The 11,314-nt window shown below is 39.4% G+C and overlaps 1 protein-coding gene across 3 annotated transcripts in view; it reads right to left on the reverse strand.

Moving 5' to 3' along the window:
• Ahctf1 (AT-hook containing transcription factor 1) overlaps positions 1-429 on the reverse strand; it is a 66,257-nt gene extending 65,828 nt beyond the window's left edge. For 2 of the 3 annotated variants that reach the window (XM_048809270.1, XM_048809269.1), the window contains exon 1: positions 2-428. The gene's annotated coding sequence lies outside the window, so the exon portion shown is untranslated. Of the gene's footprint in view, position 1 lies in introns of all 3 variants that reach the window. The other variant, XM_048809271.1, reaches the window with a different exon arrangement.
• Positions 430-11,314: the final 10,885 nt, after the last annotated feature.

An 11,314-nucleotide genomic window follows, 5' to 3' on the forward strand; every position in this document is an offset into this window, starting at 1 on the left:
GAGAAGGGCGGGTGACCCAGCCGCCGCGGCCGCCGAGTCCCGGGGGGCGCGAGGCCAGGCGTGAGCTCCTCCGCGCGAGTCAGTCACAGCATCTCCCGGGAAACACGGGTTGGGCACACACGCCTCCGCTCCGCGGAAGCTGCTTCTCTGCTTGTCGGCCTACGACCTCCCGGCCACCTCAGAGCCACACACACCCGCCCCCCACGAGAGTGCTTTCGCCGGCTGCAGGCCTGCACACTGCTCAGCGGCTAAAACGCAGACACTGCCCCGCCTCGGTGCTGAGTCTTGCCCCTCGCGACTCTGCCGCCTACTCTTGGACAGCGCCGGCGCTCCTCTGCGTATTACCCTGGGCGGACAGACTGAGTCCCACACACACCCGAGAGGGGAGGGAAGGGGAGGGGAAAGGGAGGAGGAGGGCAGAGAAGGAGGAGAGGAGGAGGGGAAGAGAAGAGGAGATCGCGGCCACGGAGACCAAGTTCTCGCGAGGGTTCCGACCTCGCGCGCCGGCTCCGCGGGAATTTTCAAACTTCCCGTGAAAGTAAGTTCGGCGGGAGGAAGAGGAAAAGAAGCTGCATCTGGAAGAGCGGCTAGTTAACAAAAATTAGGATCTCCGGGCCTTGGATGAGCTAAGGGGGAGAAAGACTACAAACCCCATAGTGCCCTGCGCGTCGACCGGCTCCGGCGGCCCGGCCTGCGCTCCGGGTGTGGCGTCGGGAGTGGTAGTTTTCGCCCGAGGTAGCGCCCGGCGGGACTCGCCGCTACTCCTGCTGGCTAGGGTGTCTTGCGGGAGAGAGTCACCGCGTTATCTTCTCGCGCATCCTGCTGTTTTTCGTCCTATATCCTGACTTTCCATGCCAAAAGCGGGCCTCCAGACCCCTAGGGAAAAGCTTTTTGCCTTTCCTACGTGTTTCTTCAGATATTCTACCCTGTTTTCACGGCCGAAGGTGCCGCCTAGCCTAATGTTTTTCGTCAAAAATTTGCTTGGAGCTGAAGGTATAGCTGTGGTAGAGCGCGTGCCCGGTGTGCAAGAGGTCCTCGGTTCAATCCCCAGCACCAAAATAATAATAATAATAATATAGATAATAGAGAAATTACCCCAAATCTCTTACCATTTTTGGTTTGTATCTTCCTTTAAATCTAATCCTAGCAGAGGGCTGGGGCTGGGGCTCTGTAGTAAAGGGCTTTCCTCACACGTGTGAGGCACTGGGTTAGACCCTCAGCACCACATAAAATTATAGGAAGCTACTGTTTAAAAAAAAAAAAAAAAAAACGAGTCCCAGCAGGGTTGGGTTCGTGGATCAGTGGTGGAGCGCTTTCCTAGCATGCGTGAATAACAGGTTCGATTCTCAGCGCCGCATATATAAATAAATAAACCGTCCATCGTCAACTAAAAAAAAAAAAAAAAACTAGTCCCAGCACCAAATATGTGTAATACTAAGTAGTAAATCAAATATACTAAGTGGTAAATCGAATAAAAACGAGGTAGAGTGAGGATTCTAACAGGCCCCTTTGGGGGGAGGGCGGTATCCACCACACACACAAAAAGAGGAGTTAAAAGAGTACCTCCTTCCACTTATGCAATAAAAGTTTTTTCTTTAGCAGGGTGCCCTGGCGCAAGCCTGTGATTACTAGCGTCTCGGGAGGCTGAGACAGGAGGATTGCAAGTTAAAAGCCAGCCTTGGCAATTTAGCGAGGCCCTAAGCAACTCAGCAAGACCCTGTCTCCAAATAAAATATAAAAAGGAGCTGAGGGTGTAGCTCAGTAGTTAAGCACGCGTGGGTTCAATCCCCGATACAAAAATAAAAGAGGTTTTTGCTTATTGTAAGTTGTCTTAATTTTCTGTGTGAGGAGGGGGATGCTGGGCATGCTCTACCTCTGAGATACACCTGCAACCCAATGGACCTCTTCAAACAGAAAACATCCTTCTCTCATATATGCTGATTTATGTTCTTGCTTTGCTCCACATTGTACACTTCCATCTTTTGAAACTACTTTATGCTCAATTCTTAAGTGCTGTTCTTAGCAGTCAAAAGACAATTTTCAACCCAGGTGTGCTGTCTGGTGAGCTGTGTGAGATGAAAGTCAAACATCCTTTGGAATAACAGGAACTGGATCAGAGGATTGACTGATTCATAAAAAGACATTTATTAACCTTGCTGTAAAATCCCTTCTGAAACCAGGGTGGAGACACACACCTGTAATCCCAGGAGGCTGAGGCAGGAGGGTGGCAAGTTGGAAGTCAGCCTTAAGCTACTGCAAGTCCCTAAACAACTTAATCAAGACCCTGTTTCCCCACCCCAATCAATCAATCAATCAATCAATAAAAAGAACTGGGCATGAGCTCAGTTGTAAAGTACCCCTGGGTTCAATTCCCCACCACCACCAAAAACAAACAAAAAACTTCTGATTGTAAAATTTAAAAATCTCTCTCATTATTATTCAGATTAGTCAACTTTCTACATGGTCTTACAGATTTTGATATTTCCATCATTACCAAGAGACTGAGTTCTGAATGATTGCTTATAGTATGGACCAACCCTACCTGTCCTATTTTATTTCACTACATACTTCCTAAGAATCCTTTCTTTGCTCTCCCTTTCAGGGTCTCCCAGCCTTTTCTCATCCTGTCTAAATCTTAATGTTCATCAGAGGCCCATGAATCACTAAAAGTTTACATTGAAAATATATGGCTGTGTTATTTTATGTCTCTTTCCCCTTTTTGCCCTTGATTGTCTCCACCTACCCACAAAACCCCTATACACTGGGGGGGGGGGGGGAAACAGCTACACTGGGAACACAGACTGCATCTTTTGAAAATGTTTCTTTCATAGCTACTGCTTTTTAAATTACCTTATAAACTCAATTTCTACTTGAAAGCTTTCCTTTTCTTTCAGTCATGTAAGCATATGCCACATTCTTTTAAATTCAAGATAGGTTAGCAAATGTCAAATGAAAAAAATAATCTAAGTTTGGTAGTCAAAGGAGTTTGGCAAAAGCTAATTAAATAAAATTAAATATTTCTTTTATGTAATACTCCCCTACCTTTAATATGCTTGGCATTTCCCAAAGTTGTTTGACCATGGCATCTATTTATACACGAGAACATCTTGCCTCATTAGTGTTCCACACAACAGACTTTGGTAAACACAGCTCCAAAGATTTCTCTTTTTGAATGAAGCATAGAGTAATGAAAAGAATGTGATCATTTGGAGCTGAATAAACTTGTTTTTTAATGCTTTTCACTACTTCTAGCAACATGACTTTAATTAGGTTACTTCATTCTTTGAGCCTTTCTCAGTTAAGAAAAGATGTTATTTACTGTACTTCCTTTTTTTAAAGATTAAAAAAAATCAGGCACCAAGCTCAGAAACTCATTTCTTTTAACCCATGCCTTCATTAAGATACAATAATATTAATAAAAAGGACCAGGAAAAGATAATGATAATAACTAATACAGACCCTAATGCTTTCATTTGGAGTATTTTATTCAAGAGACAATATTTCAATTCCAATCTAGCATCCTGGAGTGACTGACAGCCATCTAATTTCAGGGAATTTGGACCTTATTGAAGTGTCACGAATTAGATCTCCATTTGTTCCTCACTACATTCCGATAATGACACAGTGGATGACATATAAAGAAGTGCTAAAGTAATTGTTTAGTGAATAAGTAAATACAATTTCACCAAATTAGAAAATAACAATATTTTATTAATAAGGGACTCTAAAAATGTTCTAGGTCAAGCAGTTTTTTTGGTAGATGGGAGAATTAATTGTCAAATGATTTGCCACAAATATTTTGAAACAGGTAGAATTGGTTTTATTTTTAAAACAGATGCTGAGCTGGAGGTGGTGGCACATGCCTGTAATCTCAGTGGTTCAGGAGGCTAAGGAAGGAGTCAAAGCCAGTCTCACCAAGTTATTGAGCCCCTCAGCAATTTAGTGAGATCCTGTCCCAAAATTGAAAATTTAAAAAGGCCTGGGGATGTAGTTCAGTGGTTAAGCACCCCTGGGTTCAATCCCCAGTATCAAATGAAAAAAGAAATAAAATTTAAAAAGACATTTTGCAGGATGCAGGGTGCTTACCTGTAATTTTAGCAACTCCAGATTCTGAGGCAAGAGGTTTTTAAGTTCAAGGTTAGCCTGGGCACATTAGTGAGACCCTATCTCAAAATAAAAATAAAGTGTAGTGGATATAGCTCAGTAGTAGAGCACCTCTAGGTTCAATCCCCAGTATCACTTAAAATATATTTTTTTCTGTCATTAAAATATAGTCTTTCTGGAGGCTGGGGCTGGGGCTCAGCGGTAGTACACTTGCCTGGCATGTGTGAGGCACTGGGTTCGATTCTCAGTACCACATATAAATAAATAAAATAAAAGTCTATCTATCTTTATATATAAATATATAAATATATATATATATATATTTAAAAATATATAGTCTTTCTACATTTGAAAAAATGTTTGCATAAATGATACTCCTAAAAAAAATCACAAATTTTATTTATTTATCCAATGACTAATAATATGTATCTTCAACACAGTACCATGATTAATCTCTTCTTAAAACTTGTTCCCCCTTTCTACATCTCCCTTTCTTTCACATTCTCATTTTACAATCTGTATAGCTAAAACAATCCAAGGCTTTTTTGTGTCAATGCTATTGCAAGTAATACTCCTGAGTCACAAATCTTTTGTTTCCTAGAACCTCCCTGACTCCAAGAAAACATAGTTAAGAAAAGTTGACCGTGCAGAGTTGGAAAATGATAGAAATGAGTCAAGTCTAATGTCCCGTGGAGGGAATAGGTCACCCATTTTAACAAATGCTTTGTGCCAAGTCTGTTAGAGTATCTACCTTATTTTGTCTCATGTACTTACCTAAATCTTTGAACTTGCGCATCCTATATTAACTGTGGGGTCTGCATGGTGCTTTAAGTTTTCAAAGCATATTAAATTGTCAATTGAAACATTATTTCTGCATGATTTAAATTGTAAACTGGGTGGCAGGGTTGTTTTGTTTTGTTTTTGCCTTTTGCGTTTTCCAGTTTTCACTCCTTCTTGAAACCTCTGTTTTTTTTTTTTTTTAAATGAACTGCAGGTAGCTTTGTTGGATTTGATTAAAATGTAGGTGATATCAATTTTAATGTTTGTTAAAATAGAATCAAGATGTGAACTAGGATGCCCTATATGGAGAGCCAGCTATAAAATATATTGAACAAAATTTGGTATACCCAGAGCACTCTTCTCCTGAAAATAAGTTTAAATGTAGGAGATCTTTAGGGTTTAGAAAGAAATTATTTATTAGAAAACCACATAATTCCATTGCAGTAAAGAACTTCAGTGAAACCACAATTACATTCTTAAAGTTCTAAATCATGATTCCCAAGTAGTATTTTTTAGTACAGTTTTATTTTATTTCACCTTCTCATCATTCATTCATTTGTTCATTTATTCACATGTTAACACTCGGTGCTAAGGACTAAATCCAGGGCCTTCCACATACTACCTACATGCTCTACCACTGAGCTACAGCCCCAGTCACACTTGATAAACCTTCGATTAGTAGGGCCGGGGAGATATCACCCTAGTAGACAATGGAAAACAACTTCCAAAACAGGAGGGTAGAAATGCATCCAAACCGCAACATAAGAATTATTGTCTCTGAGTTACAGTGTTGAAGGATTAGAAAAGAAGCTCTAGAGCCTTTCAGTCTGATGATCAGGACAGTTTCAAAAAATAAAATACACTCCCACTAACTCTGTAAGTTATAATGCAGAAACATTAATGGATAAAATGATGTGTGAAAAGCAACTTTGGCAGACTCCCATATATTTCCATCTGATTTGGAAACCACAGGTTATATAGAATAAATCTCAACAAGCCATTCTGTGAGAATGGCAAGCAGAATCTTTAAGAACCAAGTGCTTTTGGTGAAGTTATTTAATTTGAATCATGTCTTTTCTTTTTTTTTTGGGGGGGATACCCTTCAAGACTGCACACTGTCTACCTCCTGGAGACAAGATCTGAAATAGTATCTCCTTTCATCATTGTAGCCTTCAACACCCCCAAGACCAGGGATTCACAGACCAGAGCCAGCCTGAGTGAACTGTGTCCTATTCTAGACCAGACTAATAATTTAAATGCAATAGGGTCAGCCCTTCCAGCATATGACTTAAAAGCAACATTCTCCTGAGATTTCCCTTGAATATATGAAATACTTTGGGAAGCAACATATTATCAAGAATACAAACAACAATAAATATGGGGGAAAAGGTACACTCATACCTTGCTAGTAGGACTGCAAATTGGTGCAACCATAATGGAAAGCAGTATGGAGGTTCCCCAGAAAACTTGGAATGGAACCACCATTTGATCCAGCTAACCTACTCCTTGGTTTATACCCAAAGGACTTAAAATCAGCATATTACAGTGATGCAGCCACAACAGTGGTTATAGCAGCTAAATTCACAACAGCCACACTATGGAACCAAACTAGGTGCCCTTCAACAGAAGAATGGATAAGAAAATATTATATATATATATATATATATACACACACACACACATATATATACACACACACACATATATATATACACAAATACATATATATATGATGGAATATTACTTACCCTTAAAGAAAAATAAAATTATGGCATTTACCAGTAAATAGATGAAACTGGAGAATATCATACTAAGAAAAATAAGCCAATCCCCCAAAACCAAAGGCCAAATGTTTTCTCTGATATGCAGATGCTAATTCACAATAAAGCGGAGGGGGGTGGGGCTTGGGAAGAATAGAGTTACTTTAGGTAGAGGGGAGTGAAGGGAGGAGAGGCAATGTGGGGGTAGGAAGGACAGTAAAATGAATCAGACATTATTGCCCTATGTACATATATAACTATATAACCATGGGATTCTACATCATGTACAACCAGAAGAATGAGAAATTATAATCCATCTATATAAGATGTATCAAAGTGCATTATACTATTGTATATAAGTAATTAGAACAAATAAAAAATAAATTAAAAAGCATTAAAAAACGAAACATGAAAAGCATTGAATGTGGACAAAAGAGGTATAAATTTGAATCTTGACCTAAGAAGCTACCCTTTGCTATTGGTGCATCCATGGAAAGGGAACTTCCACTGTCTAAGCCTCAGTTTCATTACTTGTTGTGAGGCTTATGTGTGAAAATATGTAGTAAATTTTCTACAGTTACCAAATATTTGCTATTAGATGACTAATTTAAGATATTAAGAGCAGTAAAATTCCCTGGGCTCAGTGGGGCATGTCTATAATTCCAGCTATTGAGTAGACTGAGCAAGATTGCAAGTTTGAGGCTAACCTGAGCAATTTATTCAGATCCTAAGCAATTTAGCAAGGCTCTATTTCAAAATAAAAAATAAAAAGGGCTGGGGATGTAGCTGAGTGGTCAAGCACTTTCCTAGCACATATGAACCCCTGGATTCAGTCCCCAGTGTCAAAAAAAAAGAAAGAAAGGAAAGAAGAAAATGCTTTTCACTTTCCTGTGTCTTTGGGATGGGGTAATATAGTTCAGTGGTAGAAGGCTTTCCTAGCATGTACAAGGCCCTGAGTGTGACCCTGAACATGCCAAAATTTTTAAATAAGAACAATATATGATAGGATGGGATATATTTCTCCATTGTTTTGGATGAATTGTTCTACATAGATGTCAGGCTATTTTCTTTTCTTTTTTTCTTTTTCTTTCTTTCTTTTTTTTTTTTTTTGGCATACTGGGGATTGAATCCAGGGGACTTAACCACTGAACCATATCCCTAGCCTTTTTCTATTTTTTTAATTTTGAGATAATTACTTAGGGCCCCCTAAGCTGCTGAGGTTTGCCTTGAATTTGCAGCCCTCCCACCTCAGCCTCCCAAGTTGCTGGGATTACAGGTATTTGCCACTGCACCCAGTTTGTCAGGCTATATTCTTTTACATTGCTGGTCATTGACTTTTCTTTTTCTTTCTTCTTTTTTTCCTTAAAATGAGATTTTGCTATTCTGCTCAGGCTGGTCTTGAACTCCTGGGCTCCAGCAATTCTCCTACCTCAGCCTCCCAAGTGGCTGGGAGTATAAGTACATGCTGTCACATCTGGTTTGGTTGTTGATTTTGAATGTTAGTCCACCTATATAATTATAGATTATCAGAGTGAGGAGGCCTCTTAGACATTAATAAATCAGACTTATTTCAATAAGATTTTTGCCCAAAATCCTATTTTATTTTTGACCATCCTAGATAATGAATAGGGTTCCTAAGTCCCTATTTCTCATTTTCTTCTCTAGAAAAACATACATTACCCTTTAGAAACAGCTGCTAAAAAAATTAATAAAATCTATTCTGCTCACTTTAAGACACCAACAAGGATAATTAGATTGGAAACAAAACAGTGTAGATGTGAAAGAGACACAAACCAAACATTTCCAGCTTAATGAACCAGAAAAAAATAATCTTATGTTACTATGTAATTGCTGCTATTATCTAATGTGTTGGCACCAAGTTCACAGAAGGGACACTCCAGACAAAGGAAGTTAATGAACGACGTTGCTATTTACACATAGAGAAGTCTGCGGCCTTGAAATAGGAAAGGGGACAAGGATCTGTTACAGCATCTATCACACTGTATTCTAATTACTTCTTGTAAGTTATCTTTCTGACTACACTGTGAGCTTTGTTAGCGCACAAACAATGTCTTTGTCATCTTTTTCCTTCAACATTCAGAGAGAACCTCACATATGTTCATTCACTTTTTTTTTTTTTAATGAATGAATGAATACATTTTCTCTTCTACTCACGGAATTAGGAGAACAAGACAAAAGAAAAAAGAGGTATTTGTTGAAAAAAACATAGGTGAATCTTCCTTTAGAAATAGGTTCTGTAAGAGCTGTGGGGCTTTTTGTTTGTTTTATTTTGTGGGATGCTGGGGATTAAACCAGGGAACTATCAGTTGCTAGGCAAGCATTTTACCATTAAGCTGCACCCCCCCCCAGCCCCAAGAGCTCTGTTTTAATTTGCAAGCAGCCAACTCTGCTGGTTAGACTTGATGGAGATGCATGCTGAGCATGAAATCTAGGCACTGTATTCAAGCAAAATTATCTTCAAAGCGGCTCAAAGTTTTCACAGAGTAGTTCCTTGGGATATGGTTTGTGCTAAGGTGTTAAAAATTTCTGGTTGAAACTTGTTTGAATTAGAGAACTCTTCCTATGTCTTGTCATGTCAAAATTTAGATGCCCTGTGAAGGTTCAGATGAGAAAAAAATGACAATAATCTAAAGCAATACAATAGTTCCTTAACATGGTAAGTTATCAGCCCTTACTTTCTTTTACGTCTTTATTTTTATTTCATTGCCTTGCCCTTAAAAGAGTTAGCACCTGGGTGTAGTGGTATATGTCTGTAATCACAGGAAGCTGAAGCAGGAGGATCTCAAGTTCAAGACTAGACTCAGCAATTTAGCAAGGCCCTAAGCAACTTAATGAAACCCTGTCTCACAAATAAAATATAAATAAGGCTGGGGATGTGGCTAAATGGCTAAAAGCCCTGGGTTCAAACCCCAGTACCAAAAAAAAAAAAAAAAAAAAGAGAGAGTGAGCAACAAAAATGCTAAATCCAGGGCTGGGGATGTGGCTCAAGTGGTAGCACGCTAGAGTGAGGCACTGGGTTCAATTCTCAGCACCACTTAAAAATAAAAATAAAGATATTGTGTCCACCGAAAACTGAGAAATAAATATTTTTTTTAAAAAATGCTAAACCCTTCACACATAATGAGGTCATCATCCTCATGCCATCACATTTTAGTCTTTTGACCTTCAATAATCCCTATTTCTCAGTCCAGGTTTTCACATTGACCATCCTGATTACTACTTCTTTTTTTTTTCTTTTTTTTTTTTAGTTGTAGATGGACACAATATCTTTATTTATTTATTTATTTTATGTGATGCTGAGGATCGAACCTCACACCTGCCATGCAAGCACTCTACCACTGAGCTACAGCCCCAGCCCCCTGATTACTTCTTGACTGACAGGCCTATCACTTTGTGATAGGTCTCCCATCACTAAAGAAGGTGGCACATGCCTATAATCCCAGAAGTTTAGGCAGGAGAATCACAAGTTTGAGGTCAGCTTCAGCAATTTAACAAGACCCTCAGCAACTTAGTGACTCCTGACTCAAAATAAAAAATAAATTGAAAAAAAAGGATGTGGCTTAGTGGTAAAACTCCCCTGGGTTCAATCCCCAGTACAAGAAAAAAGTGTCTCCTATCTACACCATGAAAATTTGCTGCTGTCTTCCTACAGTGTTTTTACTTTTATTCTCTTCCAAAGCCCTGGCTTGTTCTTGCCTTTTGCAAGAATCATGTGTCCTATTGTTTTCTTACGTTTTAGACCATTTGATTTATGTCACTTTTAGTCTCCTGAAAAATTTCCTTACCCAGTTGGGTTTAAATTTTTTTCTGACTTTTTTTTCTTTTTTAAATTAAATTTAATTTTGTTTACACAAATTGAGCACAACTTTTAATTTCTCTGGTTGTATGTGATGTAGAGTCCCACCATTCATGCAGTTATACCCATACATAGGGGTAATACTGTCCATCTCATGCTACCATCTTCCTCCCATTTCCTGACATTTATACAGCCAACCCTTGTGCTGATTTTTGAAGATTGAAAGGAGGGATGAGATGAGAGAGTGGCATCTGGCTTTCTCAAGAAGACAGCACCATAGACAATAGTCTTGGCGTTGGAGGAAACTTGGCAATGCCAGGACTCCTAGGGCTCATCTGTCTCAAGGAGGAGAACCACATTCCCAGGAAGTTTATATATATATATATCCAATTTATTATGCATTTATAATAGTGGGTATATCTTTGCCTTGACTAGGATCCCTATATGCCCACCTGAATCAAGGCACTCCCACCACGTAAAATAGTGAAATATATGGGAAACTGAGTAAGCAAAAGATTGCTTAAAGAACATGAAATCAGAGTGTAGGGGGTAGGGAAATAGTTTATAGGGATGTTTCATCAAGGTCTGGGAAGCCTAATGACTCACAATTGCCTCTCAATAGAGAACAGTCTGTGCTGGATAAACACAGCCAACTCCACGTCTCTGACTTCCTTTCCCACACCAGGGTTGCCACTGCCATTCTGAACACAAGGTCAATCAGACAGGGCACAATACAACAGATGGGGTTTCACTGTGAAACTGCAGTCAGGCTTTCGTCCTGGGATTGTTCCCAGGGCACTGTGAGTGGTATATTGGTTATGTTCACACTTTTCAGCCACACATTTATTCTGCA

The sequence above is a fragment of the Marmota marmota genome, unplaced genomic scaffold (assembly GCF_001458135.2).
Source record: "Marmota marmota marmota unplaced genomic scaffold, marMar, whole genome shotgun sequence".
Classification (NCBI taxonomy): Eukaryota; Metazoa; Chordata; class Mammalia; order Rodentia; family Sciuridae; genus Marmota; species Marmota marmota.